The 23,380-nt window shown below is 45.1% G+C and overlaps 1 pseudogene; it reads right to left on the minus strand.

Moving 5' to 3' along the window:
• The window catches only part of LOC114030830, a 35,540-nt pseudogene extending 19,823 nt beyond the window's left edge, over positions 1–15,717 (minus strand).
• Positions 15,718–23,380: the final 7,663 nt, after the last annotated feature.

The following is a 23,380-nucleotide window of genomic DNA, read 5'->3' on the forward strand; positions in this document are numbered from 1 at the left end:
CAGATAAAGAGTTTGAAACCAGAAAGAGCATGTATACCCTGGAGAGTTTTGCTACTGGGGAGGAGATCTAACTCAAGTTTCATATACATGATACCTGAAGAGAAAAACAGGCAGGCACAGATGGGAGACTGAAGCTGAAGAGAGATTTTAGGAAAGGCTCTGCAGATCTGGCAGGTAGCTGCACGATCATGACAACAATGAGCAGTAATGAAATCACCAAACGGTACAGAGTGAAAAAAGAAGGGATGGCTGAGGTCTCAATACTAGGTGATCTTCTAGAAGAGACAATAGCAAAAGAATGAAGACAGAGCCCTGAAGGGACACTCAAAATTGGTGGAAAATGGTTTGGAGGACAAAGGAGACAATAAAAAACCCAGAGGTAAGACAATTCAAGAGGTGGGAGAACCAGTACAGGAGAAGGCCAAGGAGGGAAATCAGACAGTCCCAGGGCCCGACTCAGACAGTCTAAGGTCCTCTTGCCTAATCCAAGGCCGAGTAAGAATCCCCACTAAGACAGACTTGACAAGTAGCCACAAGAGGGAATGCACTGCCTCTGCCATCAGCCCTTTACTGCCACAGAGCTGCTTGTCGGCAGGTGTGCCTTGCATGTAGCCCATGCCTTGTCCACGCCCAAGACCCTGAGCTCCATGACACCGCCGATGAGCGCCCATCCTGCTTCCACTTCGAGACCTCCGCTGAGGAAGGCACTCCACCTGCAGAAAGCTCTGATCTGCCTCCTTCTTCATTCAGTCACCAAGCAGCCCAGCTTCCACATGACAGCCTTTTCAAATACTTGGAGCCATCACACCCCTCCAAATTCCTCTCTTCCTCAAGCTAACAAAGTCATCTATGTCAGCCAGTCCTAGGATGACAAGGGATCCGTTCATCTCGCCACCCTACTCACCCTTCTGAATATGCTCCAACATGTCTAATTCTTTTCTAAATTATGGCACGTTGGACAGAGGGACTGTTACCAAATCTCAGCACCGGAAGGGGTCCCAGAAGATATCAAGTGAAATCTGTACCCAACTGAAAATACATCTGCACTGAGATGCTGCAAACAGGTAAAAGATGATTAGATTGAGGAACAAGCCCTTGAATCTGGGTAGCAGGAGGAGAGGCCAAACTAGCACTGTTCAGACAAAAGGTGCTGGCCTAAAAGAGAGAAAGTCCGAGGCTGAGCTCCTTTCACTGCTAGCCAACTTATTACACGCAAACCAAGACCTCATTTTTTCCCTTTGCTTTCAGGCACGTACATAGCAAAATGCACCAACACTTATTAATTTTTTGGAGGGGAAATTTGTATTACTGACTGAAGTAACAGTGATCAGGTAACTCTATAGCTTCTAACCCCTCACAACAAGCACTTCCCTATTGCTGAGACTGAGATGCAGAATAGAGTTTCCCTGTGCTGATTCATAAAGTGAGAACTGTCTTTATTTGTAGGCTTTGACAGTGGGCAGAGATGAACTGCAAGACACACAAAATATACCTGAGAACAGAAAGAAAGGAATCTTTGAAAGGGGAGTGAAGGAGACAAGAGGAGAGATAACAATCCTAAGGAGGGACAAGAAAGGATGGGGTTCAGGACAGGGAGAAGGGGAGGATCCCTTCAACAGAAGGAAGAACGCCTCTTTCTCTAAGACTGGATGGAACGAGGACAGAGAGACTAGCAGGGGACCACAAGAAATAGCTCCAAGGGGACACTGGCCGCCTTCTCCAGGGTCTGTAAGCAGAGGCTGCAGCCCAACACTCCAAGGTAATCTGCCCTTATTGAGCAGTTGGGATGGTGCTTGCAATCCCGTCCACCTGTCTGGTTTTCCTCACTCACCTGTGTAAGTGTTTCCTGGAACGACTTCTCCTTCAGGGGGCCCTGGTTCTTCTGTCTTCTCCAACTGGGAGATCACATCTTCTTTGGAATCTGGAAGCCCTGCTCACGGGGAAATAATTGGAAAAGTGCTGAGGAGAGAAAACCATCTTGGAAGTCAACCTTAGCCTCTTTCTCTTTAAGGAATAAATAGATGGTGCAACAGCAAGGACCCTGGAAGGCTACTTACTCTGCTTTGTGGTCCTATCAAGTTGGGGAGAGGGGAGTGGAATGAAAGGGCTTGATTTAGGTTCAAAGAAAACACATTCATTTTAACACACTCTCTCCTAAGAGAACAGGCGTGTTTCCTGTCTTCAAGGACCTGGGACTTGAGTGCAGAGTCTCTGACCTGGATGAACAGAGGGTAGGGAAGCTAGAGCCACCTGGAGCAGCATGGTCAGATTGCTGATTTCCAGTACAAGCCAAAGGCCTCCCATAGGGATGAGGCGGTAGAAGCACCACCTTTTATCATCAGAGGATTCAGGAATTGTTCCAAAGAACGTGCACACATCACAAGGCCCGTGCACACCGAACAGAAGCAGAGCCCTTCAGACATCTCACAACCTTAAGGAAGTGAGGACGCAAAGACACAGTGAGGGCCAGATGACTGATCCTTACCCAGGGACACAAAGTTCTCATAGCTCTCCAGCATCACGTCCCTGAACAGGTCCTTCTGAGCTGGCTCCAGCAACCCCCATTCCTCCCGGGTGAAGTCCACCGCCACGTCTTGGAACGTCAGCAATTTCTGAAACATCCAAAAACAGGCATATTCAACCAGAGACCACTGAGTGGTTCTCCAAGCATTTTAAGGGGATGGTATACTCCATGTCAAGCACCGCTTAACAATCTTCTTACTAGATTCCTCACTTCATTCTGGATTCTGTATATTGCAAATAATTAATTTTACTTCTCAAGGTCAGACATAGAAATCATTTCCTGTACTAAGCCCCAAGGGAAGCAAATCTGTCACTCTTCAAAATCAATACTTTCTAATTAGGTGTATCCCATCAATCACTCACCCTTGCTGGCTGCAACACTGGAAGCAGGCTTACCAAGAAGGCAGGCCAGAAGTGGATTAACCAGGTCCCAGTCCTTTCCTCACTCTCCGCACTCACAAACATAACCCGGCACCCTCCTAATAAGTTTCTTCCTCTGTTTTCAGGCATGTACACAGTCAAATCCACCAACATTGATTGAAGTATGGTGAGGAAATATGTGTACATGACCACCTGGAGTGATGGGGAAGGGATCAGGCAATTCGATGATTTCCAACCCCACAAAAGCTCTTCCCTACTGAGGAGATTTAGATTAGGGACAGAATTTCCTTGTGTCAATTCCTCTGACTTAAAGAATGAAATAATAATTGAGGCAAATCAAGAAATGATTGTGTGCTCTGTTTCTGGCACAGATTGCCCAGCAGAAGGGGCAGAGGAAGCCCCAACACCATGCCTCTGTTCCAAGCCGGCGATCCTTCCCTCACTTCCCTCTGGTCAGGTGGTCTGCCATTGTTTCTGTCTCCACTGACATGGATCCCCAGCTTCTGCACCACCCTGTCCCAGTGGAGTTCTTGGACTCTTCTGCTGCTCAGTGCATGCTGCTACCTGCCCCATCCTTTCCTGTTTATCTGAATAAGGTATGCCCTCGACTGATACCTTCAGATCACTGTCTGCTGGGGCTCACACAGCGAGCGGGGTTCACACACGCCCCTCCTATGTGTGTCCACTGTGCCTTCCACCGGCCTCCACCATCTCTGAAGGGAAATCTCCTTTCTCCACCTTTTCCCCTGAATAGAGGCTGGGTTTTCTTGGGCCTGCCCCTGACCACTCCCCATTCAGCTCTCTCTGGCCTCTCCCTCTCCCTCTGGTGAGCCATTTCTTCAATGTAACAGCATGCCATCCCCAGGGCAGAGACTGCCTTCAAACAGAGCACTACCTCTGCACACCTCTGACACCCCTGATGCTTGGGCCTACCTGGCTCCTATCCATGCCCTTCCTTGGTGGGGGGGAGAGGGGGGAGAGAATGGCTGCCAGCACTAGGGGAGCCCTTCCCCATCCCAAAACTCACCAGAGATAGCAGGATATCACCGCTCCCCCCAGAGGCATTCACTCTACTCCCTTACTCCCTCCCCCCTTCCTTCAGCCAAGGCTTGTTTGAGATGAAATAAAAATTTCCTTCGGAGAGGGAGGAGCCACAGACCTCGCCTCGAGTAGGCCCTCAGTGGTCTAGGCTGTCCCGAGTCTTCTAACTTGTCCTACTCAGCACTGTACTGGAGACAGAGTCAGCACTTAATAAATGCTCGTTCACTGATGCTGACGCTCTACCTGACATTACAGCTCCTAACTTTCCCTTTGCTTTCACTCCTAAATTAGCACAACTGCCTGGAGCTCCATTGGCATCTCACTGCATCTCTTTCAAGTACACTATCTTGCCCATAATGTTTGTTCAGTCATTTTTCAGTCGTGTCTGACTCTTCATGACCCCATTTGGGGTTTTCTTGGCAGAGGTACTGCAGTGATTTGCCATTTCCTTCTGTAACTCATTTTATGGATGAGAAAACTGAGTCAAACAGCATTAAGTCACTTGCCCAGAGTCACACAGCTAGGCAAATCTGGGGCCAGATTGGAACTCTCCAAGATAAGTCTTCCTGACTCCAGGCCCAGCGTTCTATACTCTGAGCCACCTCAATGAGTGCCTCCATAAGGGGCACTCAATAAACATGGACTGAATTGGACATCTCAAACATGGTGGCCCAAATTTCTAAACATAAACTCCTTATCAGTCCTCTTACTTCCCAACAGTTACTGGACCTGTGATGTAATATTGAAAACATTACTAACCATAATATGACAGAGAAGTAAGATTACCAGGATTAATACAGGAAATGAAGAGGTCAAACTATCACGTACAGATGGCACAATATCATCCTTGGCAGTTTCAACAAGCTTGGGATCCCATTAATGGGGGTTCTTCCTCCAACAGTGCAACGAAGAAACCACCCACATTTTCTCATCCATCAATCAACAAACACATATTAAGTACCTACTAAGCACCAGGCTTCTTCTTCTTCTTTTTTTTTTTTTTGGTAAGGCAATTGGGGTTGAGTGACTTGCCCAAGGTCACACAGCTAGTAAGTGTCAAGTGTTTGGTCTGAGGCCGGATTTGAACTCAGGTCCTCCAGACTTCAGGGCCGGTGCTCTATCCACTGTGCCACCTAGCTGCCCCAGCACCAGGCTTCTTAAATGATTCATCTGTGATCCCTGCCCAGACCTCTCCCTAAATCCTGCTCACACCAGAAGCCTTCTCCCGGGTCTTCATTATGGCATGAGCACTAATTACACATTCAGTCTATCCAACTGTCTTCCCTCACTCTTGCTCATGATTGGCCCAGTTTCTCTTCTCACCCTATTTCTATTTGAAGATAGCCTTGTTTCTCAGCATGGCAAGGAAATGCAAATTAAGTCATTTCTGGGCTCTTTCCCCGCCTCTCGGGGTGACAGCTCTGCAACTGTTGGCATTCTGTAGGGAAAGGTGACAGCCATGTTGCTGTCCTTTCTTTTCCTCATTTCCCATTTTTAACACCTAAATCTTTTCTGAATTGTAGATACTGTAATTAATCTAATTATATACTATCTTCCATTTTAACATGATAGTATGGTGACACCAGATTCACAGCATGAAAATTAACCCTGAAAATCCAACCTTCTCAACAAAAAACTAAGATTAGCATAGCAAGATATTAGCTATATACACAAAAATCATTTGCAGTTGTTTATATGCAAAATGAAGATTGAGAAAAGATCTGTTTTTAAAATTTTTCACTTAGAATTTATTAAAAAAGGTAACTGAGGTAGACTTTAAAACATTATAAAAGCTATCAAAACTACTTGGTCATACAGAAAAACAGATTTGGGGGCAGCGAGGTGGCACAGTGGATACAGCATTGGCCCTGAAGTCAGGAGGACCTGAGTTCAAATTCAGCCTCAGACCCAACACTTGACACGTACTAGCTGTGTGATCTTGGGCAAGTCACTTAACCCCAATTGCCTCACCAAAAACAAAAACCAAAACAAAAACAAAACAGATTTGAAGAGGGAACTCAGAACTGAAGTAAACACATAGAGCTATTGCTTTAAGGTATCATTTAAGCTGGGGACATGCTCTTTTCCCTGTATCCCTATATCTGTCATGATTTCCTTCCATGCTCTAGAACGTCTGCTCCTCCAAATGGACTTGATGTGGTTAGGTTTAGCACTGGCTCTGTGAGTGACTTAGGGAGAACGGCTGTCACACTTCATCACATTGTCATACCGACTGCCATATTTATCATAGCACACAGCCCTGGCATGAGCAATGACTATCCTGCCGATTATTTCATTTGTTCTTTATTTCTTTAAGGTGCACTATGTAATTTTATCAATATAGGGAATATTATGGTGATGGGGAATGAGGAAGCTGTGTGTTCAAGTACTTGTTAATGAAGAAAAAAAAGAAAAGTCAACAACATAAATGTCCAACAAGTGGGGAATAGCTGAATAATTTCTAATATATTAATATTTTATAAAATTGAAAATTTTAAAAGAATAATAAGGAATTTGGAGAGATGACTGTAAAATGAAGACTGCAGAGCCAGACGGGCAGAGCAGACACTGAATATGATTATGTAAAAGCTAAAGAATATACATAAATATACAGCAATGAGAATGATTTAACATCAATATTTTAAATAGTGAAACTCACATAGTTCAAATGTATATTACTATATTGTTTACATGATTTTATAAATGTTTTAGGTTTTGTCTATAATGAATTATATAAAATATTGCTGTATTGTGAATTTGATGAAAGCAACTAAAGAAGGAAAGAATCACTGCTTAACATTGCTGGGAAAAGTGGGTGACTATAGCGAGAAAAATTAAATTTAGAAACACACTTCCTACCATGCCATAAGTTCATCTTCTCACATAAAATCTTTTTTTGTTATTTGTATACCGAAATGTTTGTGTTAGTTCATGATTGTCAGGTGAGGAAACTCAAAATTGATTAATAAAGTGTCTGTGTAGGTATGGGATAGCCTACATCTGTGTCTGGGTAGCTTCCGGACAAACATGCTGTCAGCAGATTAGGAAGCAGAGAAAGACTGAATAATTAAACAGCCTCCTAATTAAATCAGTATATGCTATAATACCCAGTCACCTCAATACAAAGGTGAACGTGAAGGGCTGATTTTAAGAAAATGATTTCTAAGAAAGTAGCCGAAGTAACTACGGCTCTGCTTAATGAAGCATCACGTTACATGACGGTCAGTCCCAGTCCCTGACGACAGCGTATCTCGCGTGGAATAAGTAAGACTCCAAAATGACTGGGCTGGAGACATGTCTAAGGGTAGGAGGAGACTGAGTCAGTCTGGACACAACTCCCTCTAAACAGAACAATGTTTAGATCCAGATCAATCCACTAGTAATGAAAAGTTGTTTCTGGCAAGCTTGCACCTACAACACAGAGTACTAATATTTTTCTTCAACAAAAAGTAATCTTCTTGAGTGAATGGACAGTCTTTCCTTTCTTATTTCTGACCCAAGTCCTCAGCACAGTGCCAGGCACATAGCATGGACCTGATAAATGCTTGTTGCATCTATTCATCTAAACCAGGGGACCTGCGGCCTCGAGGCCACATGTGGCTTCTAGGGCCTCAGGTGTCCACATTTTACAGAACAAATCCTTTTATTAAGAGGATTCATTCTATGAAGTTTGAATTCAGTCAAAGGGCCTCACCCAAGGCCCTAGAGGGCCACATGTGGCCTCAAAGCCAAAGGTTCCCCACCTCTGATCTAAACTTACTGAGAATACTTTCAAGGAGCCTATAGGGACTAGACACGTGCTCACTAATTAGCTGCTGGTCAATAAACATTTATTAAATGCCTATTATGTGCCAGGCACACCACACTAAGGTCTAGGATATAAAAGCACAAAAAAAGTTCAATATTTACAGGCAGAAAAAGATTGGTTATCGATTTTGGAGACATTTAGAATCAGTCACCTGTTTAGAGTCAGATTAGCCACGTAGAGCAAAGATGAAATCAGTGTCTAATTAAAAGACGAAATATAGGAATATGTAGTATTAAAACAACTTGAAACTTATATAATAAATTATTTACACACGCACACACAAAAAAAAACCGAGAAAACTGATCAAAGGACAGACACTGACATAGTCACTATGTCCTAAAGAAAATAGCCCAATGCAAATCCTGCACCTCAAGCAGGACACCAAAAGACCTTAGAAAACACCCAAGGCAGACAAGGCCCCATAGAAGATAGCAAGCAGCCAACTTTGTAAGGTAAGGAGAAGAAAAGGAAAACATAAACCTTGGTGAGATGCAATCAAACCTCATGATCAGGCCTGTGACCTTCAGGTGTGGCTGTGGAGGACAAAGATGGCAGACTGGTCCCCTCTTCTTCTGCTCCTTCCTCCCTTCTGGAAAGAGCTGGAGTGCAATCCTCCCAACCCATAACTATCGCCTCCCATGGGGCTAGTTCAGGGCACGACCTTCTCTGGTCCCTGCCTTCCTCTCCTTGCCTCTTTCATCTCCTGGGAAGCTAGAGATTTCATCAGCTAACCATGCTTTTAGCCTTGAAACAATAAAATGACTCAGGTCAATATAGCCTCCTTTCTCTGGCATTCTATGGAATTTAGATTGGACAAAGGTATTAATAAAATCTCCATTGCTCACAGCCCCAGCTAGCAAAATTCCAAACATGGAGCAGAAGTTCAGAACATGGCCCTATTTAAATTCTGTGTATTTCCTGTTGACCTCAGGTTTACTCCACACCCCTTTGCTCAGCATGGACTAAGCATACAGATAGATACGGAGTGATCAACCTTTGTATTCAACCATGGATTTTTAAATGAAACAAAGTCAGAATGAAGGAAACAGCTTAAATTTTTTGTTTTAAAATACAGAAGAGAGAATATAGCACTGAACATAATAGCTGTTATCAGATAGGACATATTGAGGAAGCTTTTCTGGTCCACAGACCACATCTGTGAGCTCATCCAGATGTGTGCCTACATCTCCACCTATCTTCTCTGCCTCTCTCTCTGCCTAATCACCCATCCCTCCCCTCACTGCCACTTCTCCTGCGGTGCAGCTCATTGAACCTCAGGTGGGGCCGACGACGCCCCTGACTCTCGCTCTGCTCCCACAGAGACCACTGTGTCACTTTTTCAAAGTCTCTCCTCGTAGCCCAAACATCACATGGACCTTCTCTCTCTCAGGGCTGGGGGGAGGGGACACTTGTCCCTCTGAATTCCCAATCCCACAATGCCATTAGACTGGGAGTTCCTTGATGGAAGGCACGGTCTTTGCCATTCATTGCATCCCTGGCACTTAGCGCAGTGCATGGCACACAGTAAGTGCCTAATCAAAGCCTGACCTGACTGGACATTTCTCCGACCCCCATTAGAGTAACTCGTGGTGCCAGTAAAATAACAGAATGAATGGATTTTTGACAGGAGGGAGAAAAGGAGGTGAGGTAGGAGGCAAGTGGGGGATATTTCCAAGAGGGTTCCACTGTATGATGGAAACAGGAATCAGGGTCAAGATTTTTAGGGTCTCCAACTCATAAGCTGACTAAGCACTTCTACATGTCAGATTTCCCCAATATCCAATGGGGGGCCGGGCCGTACGGTTCCTAAAAGATTATGGTTGGAGAGATATCGTCAGAGGGTAGGAGGAACCTCAGTCACTTTGGACACAACGTCCTCTAAGCAGAACAAGGTTTAGAGCTAGTTCCATCCAACAGTAATGAAAAGTTGTTTCTGGCAAGCTTGTACCTACAATACCAAGTACTAATTTTTTTAAATTCAAAGACGTAGAACTCAAGGAGTTCAGATGTAAGGAGGGCCAGGGGCTGTGAGGTGGCGCAGTGAATAGAGCGCTGGAGTTGGCTTCGGGTTCAAATCCTCCTGCAGACACCCACTAACTGTGTGACCAAGCTATGTGGCCAGTCACTTCACCTCCATTTGCCTCAGTATGCTCCTCTATAAAATAGGAATAATAATAGCACCTGCTCCCAGAGTTGTTGTGAGGATCAAATGAGGTATATAACATGTATCAAGTGCTCTGCAAACTTTACAACTCTATAGAAATGCTAGCAGTAGTGGCAGTACTGTTGGTGGTGATGGCGGTGGCGGGGTGTGGTAAGGTTCAGGTCACCGGATGGACCAGGGAAAGCACTGTGTCCCTGCTTCACGAAGAACATGGGATTTCAAAAGTGAGAAGAAACAAACCAAACTCACCTGAGACTTGGCTTTTAGGAACTCAGAAGTCATTCTCTCCTCCTCGTCGATCCCCACTTCTTGGCCAGGGTCCTGAGAAGTCAGAACTAGAGGAGAAAAAAGTGAAGCAGAAGATCAATGCCATCTTGCTAACATCACCAGGCCAGGATTTCTTGCACAGATTCTGAGGGTTAGTCTACAAGCTCCAGGGTTGGACACACTGACCTCTTCCCAGCATCAGAGAGAACAGCCTGAGACCCTGACCTCCTCCCTTGGTTCTCAGCATGTCCCCAGGGCCAGAACTCTAGGGAGGGGAATTGGGAGGCAGGGGCTGACGTCGCAGTACTGCTGCCCAGCCATGTTAACTCACTGGCCAAAGAATTGGGAAGTAAGAAGTCCTCGACAAATGGGAACACAGGTTTGAACCTAAGATGACGAAACTGAATGGGGATAAGTGAGAAGTTTCATCCTTGGGTCCAAAGGCTGAAGGGCCAAGTGTAGCCAGACCACTGGTGCTGTAACAAAGGTCTGATCATTCTCGTGGATTGTACTTTTGCTCAGCATGGACGGAGGGCTGTGGCAGCCAAAAGGCTCAGTCGACCTCAGGCTGCAGGAGGAGGAGCAGAAGAGCCCGACCATCGTCAGGGGACAATTCTGCAATACTGTGCCTTGGTCAGAACATATCTGCAACGTTGTGTTCAGGTCTTGACAGCAAAGTTTAGGGAAAATGCTGAGCAGATGGAGAACACCCGGAGGAAACAGCCAGGCAACTGGCTTCTGAGAACCCCTTCACTCGCAGACAGAGAAGGGTCAAATCAGAAGGGGAAAAATTCCAGGGCCTACATCTAGTTAGCCTGGAAAGAGGAGCGAGCCATGTTCCAGTATTTCTCGGTCTCTGCATTTGCTCTGCTCGACCCTAGGGCCAGAAATACCAACACTGGTTGGAAGGTGCAAAGAGGCCAATAATGTTTAAGACTTTGGATCAGAGAATCGGGTAACAGAACAAAAAGCCAAGGCTAAGCGGATGGAATGAAAGGGACAAATGGGAATGGCTACATTTGGGGTAAAAAAAAATCCAATGGCATAAACTGGGGGAAACATCGGTTCATGGTCTTAGTGCATGTGAGCAAAGCACCGTGGAACAGTAAACGGAAAAGGGGCCACATCCATTTGTGAGCTGGTGAGTATCAGGGCTTTTGTTGTCTGGGCTGACTGACTGATAGGATTCCACTCCCCCAGTCCCACCTGCCCCCACGCCTCCCACCCCCCAGCTCACAACCCAGCAAACTCTAGCTGAAGTGGTTCTGATGAGTCTCTCCTGGGGTCAGCAGGGTCCAAAGGTTGCCCTTCCAGCCCCTCCCACACTGGGTGGGCTCCTCACCTCTCTCCTCCAACAACTGGTCCAAGCCCTTCATGGTTGCTCCCTTCTTGACCTTTTCCTAGATGCAGTGACCTTCTGTAAGTCTCCTCTCCTCACACAGGACCAGCAGATTCCTACACACACCAGAAGCTTCTTCTCATCAGAGTCTACACTGATGTTCTGAAGAAGGGTCTCAGGACAAGCATGTTCCCACCGGGATGAATTCCGGCCTTGCAGGGAAATCCCCCGACTTCGTCACCATCTGGCAGGGCTGGGCCTCTGGGGCCCCACAACGGGCCCTTTTAGGCTTGACAAAAGGCTGCTGGGGCCAGAAGAAAGAGGAAGTCAGTAACTTCAGTTACCCACCCGACCCGGGGGTCTAACTGGGATGGCCAAACTCCCCAGGTCCACAAATGGGGTCACAGTAAGTTTCACTAATCAATCTACAATACAAATCCCACCCCACCCCCCCCACCCCCCCATCCCCATGTTACAGATGCTGCAGTGGTCACCAGAGCTTACACGCCAAGACAAAGGTCAGCCCATCACTGATCCAGAACCGCACAGACATAGCAAGTACTTAACGTGTGCCTTATCCACGTGGACATTTCACAGAGACAAGGACTGTCCCTGTGATTTCAAGGTGAGGACAGCCCCTCTTCTAAGGAGGATCAGAACTTTATATGCATCATATGGTCTTAGAGGATTACCCAGAGACACCCAGCCAGCACGCATCAGAGGTGGAACTGGAAGCCAGTGGCTCTGCCAGCGTGATCACCACCTCTACGCAGACAACACGTGACTGTCAGTAGGGGATTATAAATACACTGCTCTGATCCTTTAGCAACCTGTGACTTTTGGGTTGGTGGGCACACCCCCTGCAGGCCTGCAGATCACAAGCCCCCTAGAATTCAGTAGATGAGCTTGGAGCCGCTGTCACTGAAAAGGGCACAAGACCTCCACCAGGGAAGGGAGCCCAGGGGCTGCCTAAGCCATCAGGGATTGGATAGCAAGGCTCCTGTCTACAAGACAGCTGTTTGCTGGCTGACTTCAGGGACTTAGAAACATGAACCTAAAGCCTAGCTGGGTTACAAAGAGCAGCACTGACCACTCAACAATAAATACATTCTTTATCAGTGTCAGTAAGGTCTCCTCCAGACCTAAAATCCCAGGATAAGACAGAGAGAGAGAGAGAGAGAGAGAGGGAGGGAGACAGACAGACAGAAAGAGACAGACAGGGATATAGATTGATAGATGGAAATTCAGATACATTTCATTTAGATATACACATACACATAAATATATGTATACACACATATATAGGTGTATATACAGATATGTACACATATATGTAAATACATTACACATATAGTGACTGGGACTAACACAAACATATGTCCGACACATAAATACTGATACACTGAATGCCCCCTCCTTTCAAAGCACCAAATGCCTGGAGATAGACAATAAAATGTATGATCTCCATACGCATGGGACAGTATGGAAAAGTCAATGGACAAGGAGGAATACAAGTCACCTCAAAAACAGTCTATGAACATAGTCTATGCACCTAAGTGCAAATTAATTATTTATTATGGACACACTGCACTTCAATTCAATTCAATTCCTCCTGTTATAAGGTACCTGTTATGTAGCCCAGCAATTTTTGTGTGCCAAGCACAGAAAAATGACCCAGCACCTACTCTCAGGGAGGGGACATTCTACTCAGTCTAATGTAGGAAAAAGAACGCCATCCAGGGAATTAAAAGTCCATGACTGATTCAACTGTCCCTGGTGGCCCTCCCCAAAATCAGCCAGGCAGCCTGATTACAGTCTGTCACCCGTGCAGGCTAAGCCTTCAAGAAGCCAAGGTCACATCTATATCATACTGAAGCATTAAAGACATTAGACTCTCAATACTCACCAGAAGGTAATCTTACACTTATGTGAGTACAGATGTAGACTTATGCATGTATACATATGCATATCTCATACACACTATCGATGTATAGCTAGTTTTATAATGTGTGTATATATATATATATATATATATACACACATATATACACACATTATATATATTCTCGAGACATGTCTTGAGAGTTGTTATTTTGCTGGAAGATTTTAGGTATGCATGTGTGTGCATATATCTAGATAAAAGCATGTGGACATATATGTGCATGTACACATTAAATAATCTTCCAGAAGGTTCCAGCTTGGTTCAGCTCCCTCACGCAACAGTTCAGCAAAGATGAAAAAAAGGCATCAGACCAAAAACTGGCTCAAATAAAACTCAAGAGAAATGCCAGTGAATTCCTTCCTCCCTTTAGTCCAGGATTACACAGAAGGTGGTTAGAAGCCTGCAGAAAGGTCAGCTATGGGAATGCAAGGAGGAACCTGAGCCAGGATAATCTCAGGCTTGCCCCTCCTCCCTGCCCGGGTCTCCACCCTGGTACAGGCCCTCAGCCCCTCACACCTGGATTGCTCCAATAGCTGGGGGGGAGGGGATGGTCCCCTGCCTCAGGTCTCTCCCCATCCAGTCCACCCTCCATTCAGCCACCAGTGACTTCCTAATGCTCAGGTCCAGCTCTGTTACCCCTTCACTCGGTAAACTCCAGAGGCTCTCTATCACCTCTAAAACGAAATAAAAAACGCTCTGTTTGGCCCTCAAAGCCCTGCACAACCCAGCTGCCTCCCAGTCTTGTTATACCTTATTCCCCAACACATATTCTGATCTAGTGACAAGGGCCTACCCACTATTCCTTGAACAAGACTCTCCATCTCCAGACTCCAGGCATTTGCACTGGCCGTCCCCCTTGCTGTCCCTCCTGATCTCCCCTCCAGGCTTCCCTGGTATCTTCCTTCAGGTCCCAGCTACCACCCCATCCTCTACAAGAAGCCTTTCCAGACCCCCTCCCTCGGCTGATCACCACCACTCCATCCTGTCTACCCACAGCCGTTTGCACTTGGCCTTCTCCATCAGACTGTGTGCTCCCTGAGGGCAGGGCTACCCTCCCCCCACCCCCGCCTTAGCATCCCGGGCAGCCTCTCTAAGCATCCCTAGCAGCCTCTCTAAGCATCCCTAGCAGCCTGCCTCTCTCAGCAACCCGGGCAGCCTCTCTCAGCATCCCTAGTACCCTCTCTTAACATTCCTAGCAGTCTCTCTTAGCATCCCGGGCAGCCTCTCTCAGCATCCCTGGCAGCCTCTCTTAGCATCCCGCGCAGGGGAGTCTGCAAAGACCCCGAGCCTGGGGGAGGTGCCAGGTCCGTCGGGGGCTGGTCAAGGTCCAGGCACGAAGCCCCGCCTCGGTCAGGGAGGGGGCCGGACCCCAAAGAGCTGAGAGACCTTGTCCCCCCAAAGTTCAACCCGGCCTTTCAAAAGAAACTACAACCGGAGGCTCGGTGAGTTTGTCAGGTTCATGATTAGAAAGAAACAAAAGTAAGTTTAATGTCAGACTGGCAGAGACGTGGCCCGGCCTAGGACCCGCAGCCCCCCCACACCCGCCTGGACGCGCCCCAAAGTGACCCCGCACCGGCCCCCTCCCCCACCTCCCGCCCTGGTGGATGGATGGGGCGGGGGGAACCACAGGCTCCCACAGCAGGTTTAACGAGCGGCTCCCTCGAGCCTCCGGACGCCAAGGAAGGAACGGGTGACAGACGAGGCCGGGCCTGCGAGGATTCTCCCGGCGACCCCCGGGGGGCGGGCGCTGCTATTGTTCCCACTTTACAGAGGAGGACACTGAGGCTGCGTGCTTGCCAAAGGTCACCTGAACGCGGGAAGTAGGATCCGAACGCAGGCCCTCTGGACGCAGCCTGAAGGAAGGAGCTGGGCGCCCCGGCCCCGCGGCGGCCCTGGGTCACTCCCCGCCTCCAGACTCTGCCATGACTCCCTACTACCTAAAGGCCTGCTGCGCCGGCCACGCCGAGGGGCCGCGGGAGGGCCAGGGCTCGGACCCGAGGCTGGCCCTCCCGTCCACCCCCGACACGCAGTTCGTTGTGGAGCGGCGGGTGCGGGGTTCGAGGCCTCGCGGGGCCTGCGGCTGCGGGGGCCGAGGGCGGCGGCGGCGGCGGCGGCGACTGGAGGGGAAGGGGCACAAGGACACAGACACACGCACACCGAGACACCCTTACGCCCCCACGCGCGAGCGCACACTCACCCACTCACCACCTACCGGCCCCGGAACGGCGCAAAAAAAATAAATAAAGGCGAGCAGAAAACGATCACGCAGCTGAATCGGCGCCTGCCCGCGAGCAGGCCGAAACTACGATTCCCAGAATGCCTGGGGAGAAGGGCGGGGCGAGCGAACACAGACTCCGGTCGTGAAGCTCGCGCGCACATCACGCGGCCCTCCAGGTGGATTCAGGGAAATGGAGTCTCGGCCCAAGAGAAGATCGTGGCCTAAAGGATTCTGGGAAACGTAGTCCGGAAGCTGCTTCTGCGCGGGCCACTTAGCCTCTCAGTTGTGTTTACATGCTGTTTAATAAGGGTCTGGTTGTTTACCTTGCGTGGTGCTGAACACTGAGCGTAGAGTAGAAGAAACTGCCTTTGCCCTCAACGAGCTTACATTCTGTAGAGGAAGACCACACGTGCACATTTAAATAGCTGTCAGCCAACAAACATTTATTAAGTGCCAAAGTGTTGCAAGCCCCGCGCTAAGCGCTGGGGACACAAAGATAGACGAGAGAGGGTCCCTACCCCCTGCGGCTTACGATCTCGGGAGCGGGGAGGCAAAAATACACAGGCACCAACAAGCTGTATACAGGAAGAAAACTAATTAGCAGGAGAAAGAGGGGCTGGGGAAGGCTTCCTGCAGGAGGTGAGATTTTAGCTGGGACTTGAAGGAAGCCTGGGAGCAGAGAAGGAAGAGGGATCCAGGTACAGGGACAGCCAGAGAGAAAGTGTCCTGTGTGGAGTTTAAAACTGTCCAGCCTACAATAAGAGAAACTGAGGCAGAGCCCTGCGCCAATGGCACTTTGTTAAAAGGTCCGTGGTCCTCTCTAATGAAGGGACCGTCAGATCTTCTTCATGATCTGAGATGCCCCTGATCGACAGGACCTTGTTTTTTTGTTTTGTTTTTGTTTTTGTTTTTGTTTGTTTTTTTATAGGGCTTGACACTCATATTCAAAAGAGGCATGGTAAAAGACAGAATCTCATTAGTTGGTAGACCTTGCTCTTGAGGCCCAAAAATGACATATGGGGGTGAGCACAGCCTGGGTGAAGCATAGGGCATCTCCACTGACTAAGTGGTCACAAGATGGTCACCTGTGTTGAGATCTAGGGGTGCTGGGAACCCCGAGATTCAAGGGCAAATGATGAGGGTCCTGCCTCAAAAGAATTCGACTCAAATTGTCTCAGTCAGAGACAAGGTTTATCGTTTCACCAATAGGAACCGGCCAGACTCTTAAGGAATCTGAGCACTTTAATGGAGGCAAGATGGACCTTTACACAGAAAGACTCTGGGAAGATCTGGATGTGATGTGCAAGTGGCCAAGTAGTCTGGAGTGACCAGGAGGTAACTGAAGAGGACCCAGAAGGGCTGGGTGCCCCAGGCGAAGCCAGGACCCTGGGCTTTTCCTTTATGGGGTCCAGACCCCATCCCCATCAACCTGTTCATGTTGGACAAAAGAGAGTGGGGCGCTTTCCAAAGAACCAAAGCATCCCACCCGTGCTGGGGGGCATCATCATTCTTATGATTGCACAAAAGAGCTTCATAACTGGTAAACAAGAACATTTGAGGCCTGTTATAAGATCCTATCTTATCTAATTTTCCCTATGTGATTTATGTAAAATATCAAACCGATTAATGCTGATTGGAAGAGAGTAGGGGTCCAAATGAATCATTTCTCACCTTGCTGATATGTCATTTTTGGCCCTCAAGAGCAAGGTCTGTCAGCCAATGAGATTCTGTCTTTTACCGTGTGTCTTTTGCATATCTGGGTATCAAACTCTAAAAACAAGGTCCTGGGGACCAGGGACATCTCAGATCATGAGGAAGATCTGAAGTCCACTTCATTAGAAAGTGCCATGGACCCTTTAATAAAGTGCCATTGGCTCAGAGCTCTGCCTCAGTTTCTTTTATTGCGATTGGACAATTTAAAAGTCCATACTTGCTCATGGAAGAGCCAGGATTACGTGTTGGGGAGTAAGATGTAAGAAGACTGGAAAGGTAGGAGGGGACTAGGTTAGGGAAGGCTTTGAATATCAGTGGATTTTGTATTTGGTCCTGGAGATAACAGGGAGCCACTGGGATTTATTGAGAATGGTGAAAGGGTGGATTGGAGTAGAGGGAGACTTGAAGCAGGGTGACTCCCCCACCCCCGGGAGCTTTTACACTAGTGCAGATGTGAGGTGAAGACAAACTGCAAAAAGGGAGTGTCTGGGTCAGAGGAGGGGTGCTTTTCCACATGATTTGTTTTCATGTGTACTGAACACTGAGATACTGAATTCAATTATTTTAATTCTTCCGTGTCTGGTCTGAAGTACAGGTAATTTTCAAACTTGAAAATGAAAATTATCAGCAATACAAAAAAAAATGACAAATCACTAATAAGAGAAATGCCAATTAAAACAACCCTGAGGTTTGACTTGAAAACAACACATTGGCAAAGATAACAGGATATAAAAAAGACATTAATCTGATGAGTTCTTCCCAAATTCCCTTAGTCAACTTGATGAGATTCAAGGTTTTTGATCAGGCTACACTTGAACAGGACTCCCCATGGACATGGAATCGGGTACTTACACGTTGGTGATTGGGTTTTAGAGATTAGGGCCGCCTCCCCACAGTCATGTTGCTTGAGGCTTAGGGTAGACTCTTGTAAAAGAAGCCATCTCTGATCGATAAATGCACTAGTTTGGCTAGTGATTATGGGTGTGGGTGTGTGTGTGTGTGTGTGTGTGTGCGCGCGCGTGTGTGACAGAGACAGAAACAGAGACAGAGAGATGACTTCCCCTTTCCCTTTTTTTGAATTTTCTCTCCCTGTGATTTCCAAACCAGAGTGCAGTAAGGAAAAAGGATGAAGAACATTTCCCTCTTTCAACTACCCCAAGAGCATGAAATGTATTCATGATGGTCCAGGAAAGCCTTAGAGGAGATCTCCTGTTATGCTACTACATTTTGACCCTTTCCTATTTAAGTGCAAGTAAGGTGATCCTGAGAATAGACATTTCCAACCTTGAGGGTTACCTCACAATTCTTAGTTTTAAAGTTCCCAAGAGATCAAGAATTCTTGAATTTGAAAGTCAGGTACCAGCCTCCCAAAGGAGTATTTCCTCAAAAACTTCTTAGAAAAGGATCCTCCCTAGATTATCTTCATCAGTCCCTCATCTTACAAAGAGATGTTGGAGGTAGTGGGAAGACAGGCGCACTAATGCAGTGTTAATGGGGCTATGAATGAGTTTAACCAATTATTCTGGAAAATGATTTGGAATTATGCTTTAAAAAGTCAATAAACTGTATAAATCCTTTGACTCAGCAATATCTTTACAAGACATTGACTCCCAAGATTGTCAAAGAGAGAGGGTAAGGTCTAATACATAACAAAATATTCATTGCAGAATGTTTTAAATAGTAAACAACTGGAAAGAAAGTGAATGTCTATCAATTAGAGAATGTCTAAATAAAATGTGTTCTATAAATGTAAAGGAAAATTGTTACACCACAAGAAATGATAAATACAAGGAATTCAGAGAAACTAATAAAGACTTACATGGAGTAAAAGGAAAAAGAACTAGGAGAAAATTTACATAACGGCCCAACAATGTAAGGGGGAAAAAAGATTACAAGATATCAAATGGCTTTTGTTGTTATATATTTATGGTACTTATATATCTTGATTATCAGAGATATTTGGGTCTCATTATTTCAATTTCAGCAACCAGTTTCTCCTTTTTTCTCCCCCTCCGGCTCCTGGGTTTCTTTATAAGATCACATATTCTTTTGTTTTGTTTTTGGCTAGGCAATGGGGTTAAGTGACTTGCCCAGGGTCACAAGCTAGTAAGTGTTATGGGTCTGAGGCCACATTTGAACTCAGGTCCTCCTGAATGCAGGGTCGGTGCTCTATCCACTGCACCACCTAGCTGCCCTAAGATCACATATTTTTAATGTACATTGGTGCTTTATCCCTTCCTTTTATATACTGCTCCCTTTGAATAAGGAATGCACTTCCAGAGCCAAATCCAGCTGTGAAACCTATCCTATCAAGTCTCAGTGATACCTGTGCATGGTGCAATGATACCACAGACATTTTAAAAGTTCCTACTGTTACAAATTTCTCATATTACCAATTCTTTGACCATTTTTACATGGAATCTGCGACTATTGACCTTATTTCTGACTCTTCTCTTTGATATGATCCTCTATGAATTATTCATCCTGTCTTCTGTAAGATAGTATACATACCCTGTAAATCTTAAACACATAGTAAAAGTGACAGATATTATAGTCATTATTATTATTATTCCATATTTTTTCCTATTTTATTTCTGTTCTTCATCATAATACCAAGCTTTTCAGATCTATGTGGACAATTGTTTTCCTCAATCTTTCCTATTTTAAGGTCTCTTTATTAAATCTGGGAAGACTAAAAACAAGTCTATTTTTATAGGTCATTGTTGGGCACGTTCCACCTCTTGCTAAGAGCCAAGAGCTAATCAACCATATATTTATCCAGAGATACAGATATCTTGATCACATTCTTAGACACCATCTTCTTATCCAGACGTTCATTTCCTACACTGCTTCCCTCTTATTAATCCCCTGCCTTCAATCAGCAGTAAGATGAAATCACCACTTAAACTCTCCAGGATCTGAGGTGTGTAGCTTCTTTGTTTTTCAGCCCAAGACTTCATATTCCGAATCAATCCTTTCTAGGTTCCCTTAGATGAATACATAATTCACCAGAAGTAGGTAGTGGTCAAGTCTGACAGTTCTTAAAAGCCTCTCTGCTATGTCATAGAAATATGCCTTAGGAAGATAGATGGCTGTTTTACATTTGTATTTATGTGCCCCAAATGTAGCCCAGTGCCTGACATAGAGCAGGTGAATAATAAATGCTAGCAATAGTCTATTGGGTCCACAGATAGCTTCCTCTGTGCCCTCAACAGTGAGATATGAAACATAACTACTTTCTCTGGCTGTTACTAGATGGCCTTCAACATAATGGCACACATGGATCCAGGTTGTCAGTCCATGGAGCACAAGATGCTGTTTATTCCAAAGAAGGTTAGACTTGTCCTTCTTCAAGAACAGTCTCATACCTATTATATGGCTCTAATTATGTGGTTTTCTTTCCCGCTCTGTCATATTTCTACTCTATGTCATTTTCTTCTATCTTCCAAACTAAGTATTCTGTTTGGTTGCATTATATCCTTTTTATCTTTTATTTCTTTCTAAAATTATATCTTCCATTCTTTGAAAGAACATTTTATTCAACCTCATAACTTGGAGATAGATATATTTTCTTCAAGACTTTTCACATTCTCTGCTAAGTTGCAGATCAACTTTCATTCTGTAGATATCCTGGTGTAATATGATACTAGAAAAACAACACCAAGAATAGAAGTTTAGCAATCATTATGCAAATTAGAGGAAAATTCTCTTTAATCTAAATACTTCCTTAAAGAAAATTCCAGTCATTGATCTTTGTTTTGGTAGCTCTTTTGGCTGACTCTTCTGGTTGACTCTTCTGGCTAACTAGTGTGGTAAAATGCTACACAAAATGTAAATATAAGGTCTACACAGTTGATTTGTTATGTTCATTTATTATGCACCTAATATGTGACCTGCACTGAGTTAGGTGCTTGGGATACAAATACAGAGTAAGATACTCCTTGTTTTGAAGCAACTTAAATTCTATTAATTTATCATTCAACAAACATTTATTAAGTACCTGCTATGATCATATAACATGTTAACAGATAAGTAATACATATACACCCAAAATACACAGTGATAGGAGGGGAGAGACCAAGAACTGGAAAAATTATGAAGTATTTGTTGAAGGCGGTGGCATATTTTGAGTTTTGAAGAAAACTAGGACTCCAAGAGGGAGAAATCGGGAAGTAAGTATTCCAAGTATGGCACCCAGTCTATGTGACACCATTAAAAAAAAGGAAATGAAATGTCATAGAGCAGCCAATAGCCAAGTCTGGATGAAACAGAGTATGGGGTGGGGGAGGAGAGGAGTGTTGGTCACAGGTAATCAGCCTGGCTAACTGAAGAATTATCAAGTGTAGTCCTCTACTTGCTTAAAGTCTATTTTATTACATAGCATATGTGACTCAGCAATACAGTGGTTTAAAAATAAAAATGGTATCTACTTTAAGTCCTGCACACTTTACACACTATTTTCAAATAAATTTTCCCCATTTGTTCCCCAAAACAGTAATATCAATAGCAGTCCTACCTCAATAAAACAAGGCATTGAAAAAAAAAATTAGCAGCAATGTATTTTCACCATTCTTCTTTGGCCATGTGTTTTAGTGCTTGAGTTTTAATTCAGAGCAACACCAGTGCAAAGTAGTAAATTACATTGAAATAAATGTGGTGTATCATAGCATAGATATTCTTTGTTTTTTTTCTTTTAAAATGAAATTATTCCTCCCATTTCCCCTCCCTCAACTAAGCACCTATTATGATTTTACAACATGTTCATAGTTAAGTAATACACATACCCTAAAAATACACAGGGGAGAGACCAAGAACTGGAAAAACTGTAAAATCTTTAAAAAGTCCTCAATATATAACTGCATCACGCAGAAAAAAACCCCACACACATTGCCATGTCAAAAATAGTATGTCTCTTCCTACCATTTAAGTTCATGCCTCTCTATCAAGAAGTGAATCACATGTTTCATCTATGACTCTTGGTTAATCACTGCATCAATCAGAGTTCTAAAGTCAGAGATGTTTTTCTCTATAAGGTTATCATTGTATAAACTGTTCTGCCCATTTTATTCTGTATCAGTTCAAAGAAGTCTTCCCAGGTTCTTCTGAAACTGTCCATTTCCTCTTTTCTTATGGCACAATTATTCCATTACATTCACACACCAGTTTGTTTAGCCATTCCCCAGTAGGAGAACATTCTCTTAGTCTCTGCTTGTTGGCTACCATGAAAAGAGCTGGTAGAAATATTTTTATACATGTAGAACCTTTTTCTTTCTCTTTGATCTTTTTTGGGGTATAGGCCTAGCAGGGGTATAGGCCTAATAGTGGTATAGCTGGGATAAAAGGTATACACATTTTAGTAACTTTTTAGGCATAAATCAAAATGTCTTTCCAGAATGGCTAGACCAATTCACAGCTCCACCAATGGTACGTAGTACATTCCTGTACATATGCTTTGTCTAAACATGCGCTACATTCCAGCCAAATTTGTTATAATCTCTGCTAAAAAAAATACTAATATTGCCCTGCCCCTGTGACTTTGTTCAAATTGCTCCATAGATCTGTAATGCCTTTCCCATTAGTATCTCTACACAAATACCCTACTTATCCTGCTAGAGGCAAGTAGTGATGCAGTGGATAAAATGCTGGTCCTGGGATGAGGAAGATCTGAGTTAAAATCCTACCTTGGACCCTTACTAGCTCTGTGACTCTAAGTAAATCACTTAACCTCTACCTGCCCTAATTTCCTCACTTGTAAGATAAGGATAATAATATCACTTAACTCCCAGTGTTACAGTGAGGATCAAATGAGATAATATATGTAAAGCACATAGTAAGTGCTTAGTGTTTGCCCCCTTCCCCCTTTCCCTATTCTTTACGGTGGGGAATGTGGGGTGTCCGGGAGGACTAGCACGTGTGGGGTGAGGGCCTATCCAACCCTTTTTAGGGCTGCTCATCCACCTTCGGTGTCCACCTGATTCACCCAA

This window comes from Vombatus ursinus, unplaced genomic scaffold, assembly GCF_900497805.2.
Source record: "Vombatus ursinus unplaced genomic scaffold, bare-nosed wombat genome assembly UNPS02015016.1, whole genome shotgun sequence".
Taxonomy (NCBI): Eukaryota; Metazoa; Chordata; class Mammalia; order Diprotodontia; family Vombatidae; genus Vombatus; species Vombatus ursinus.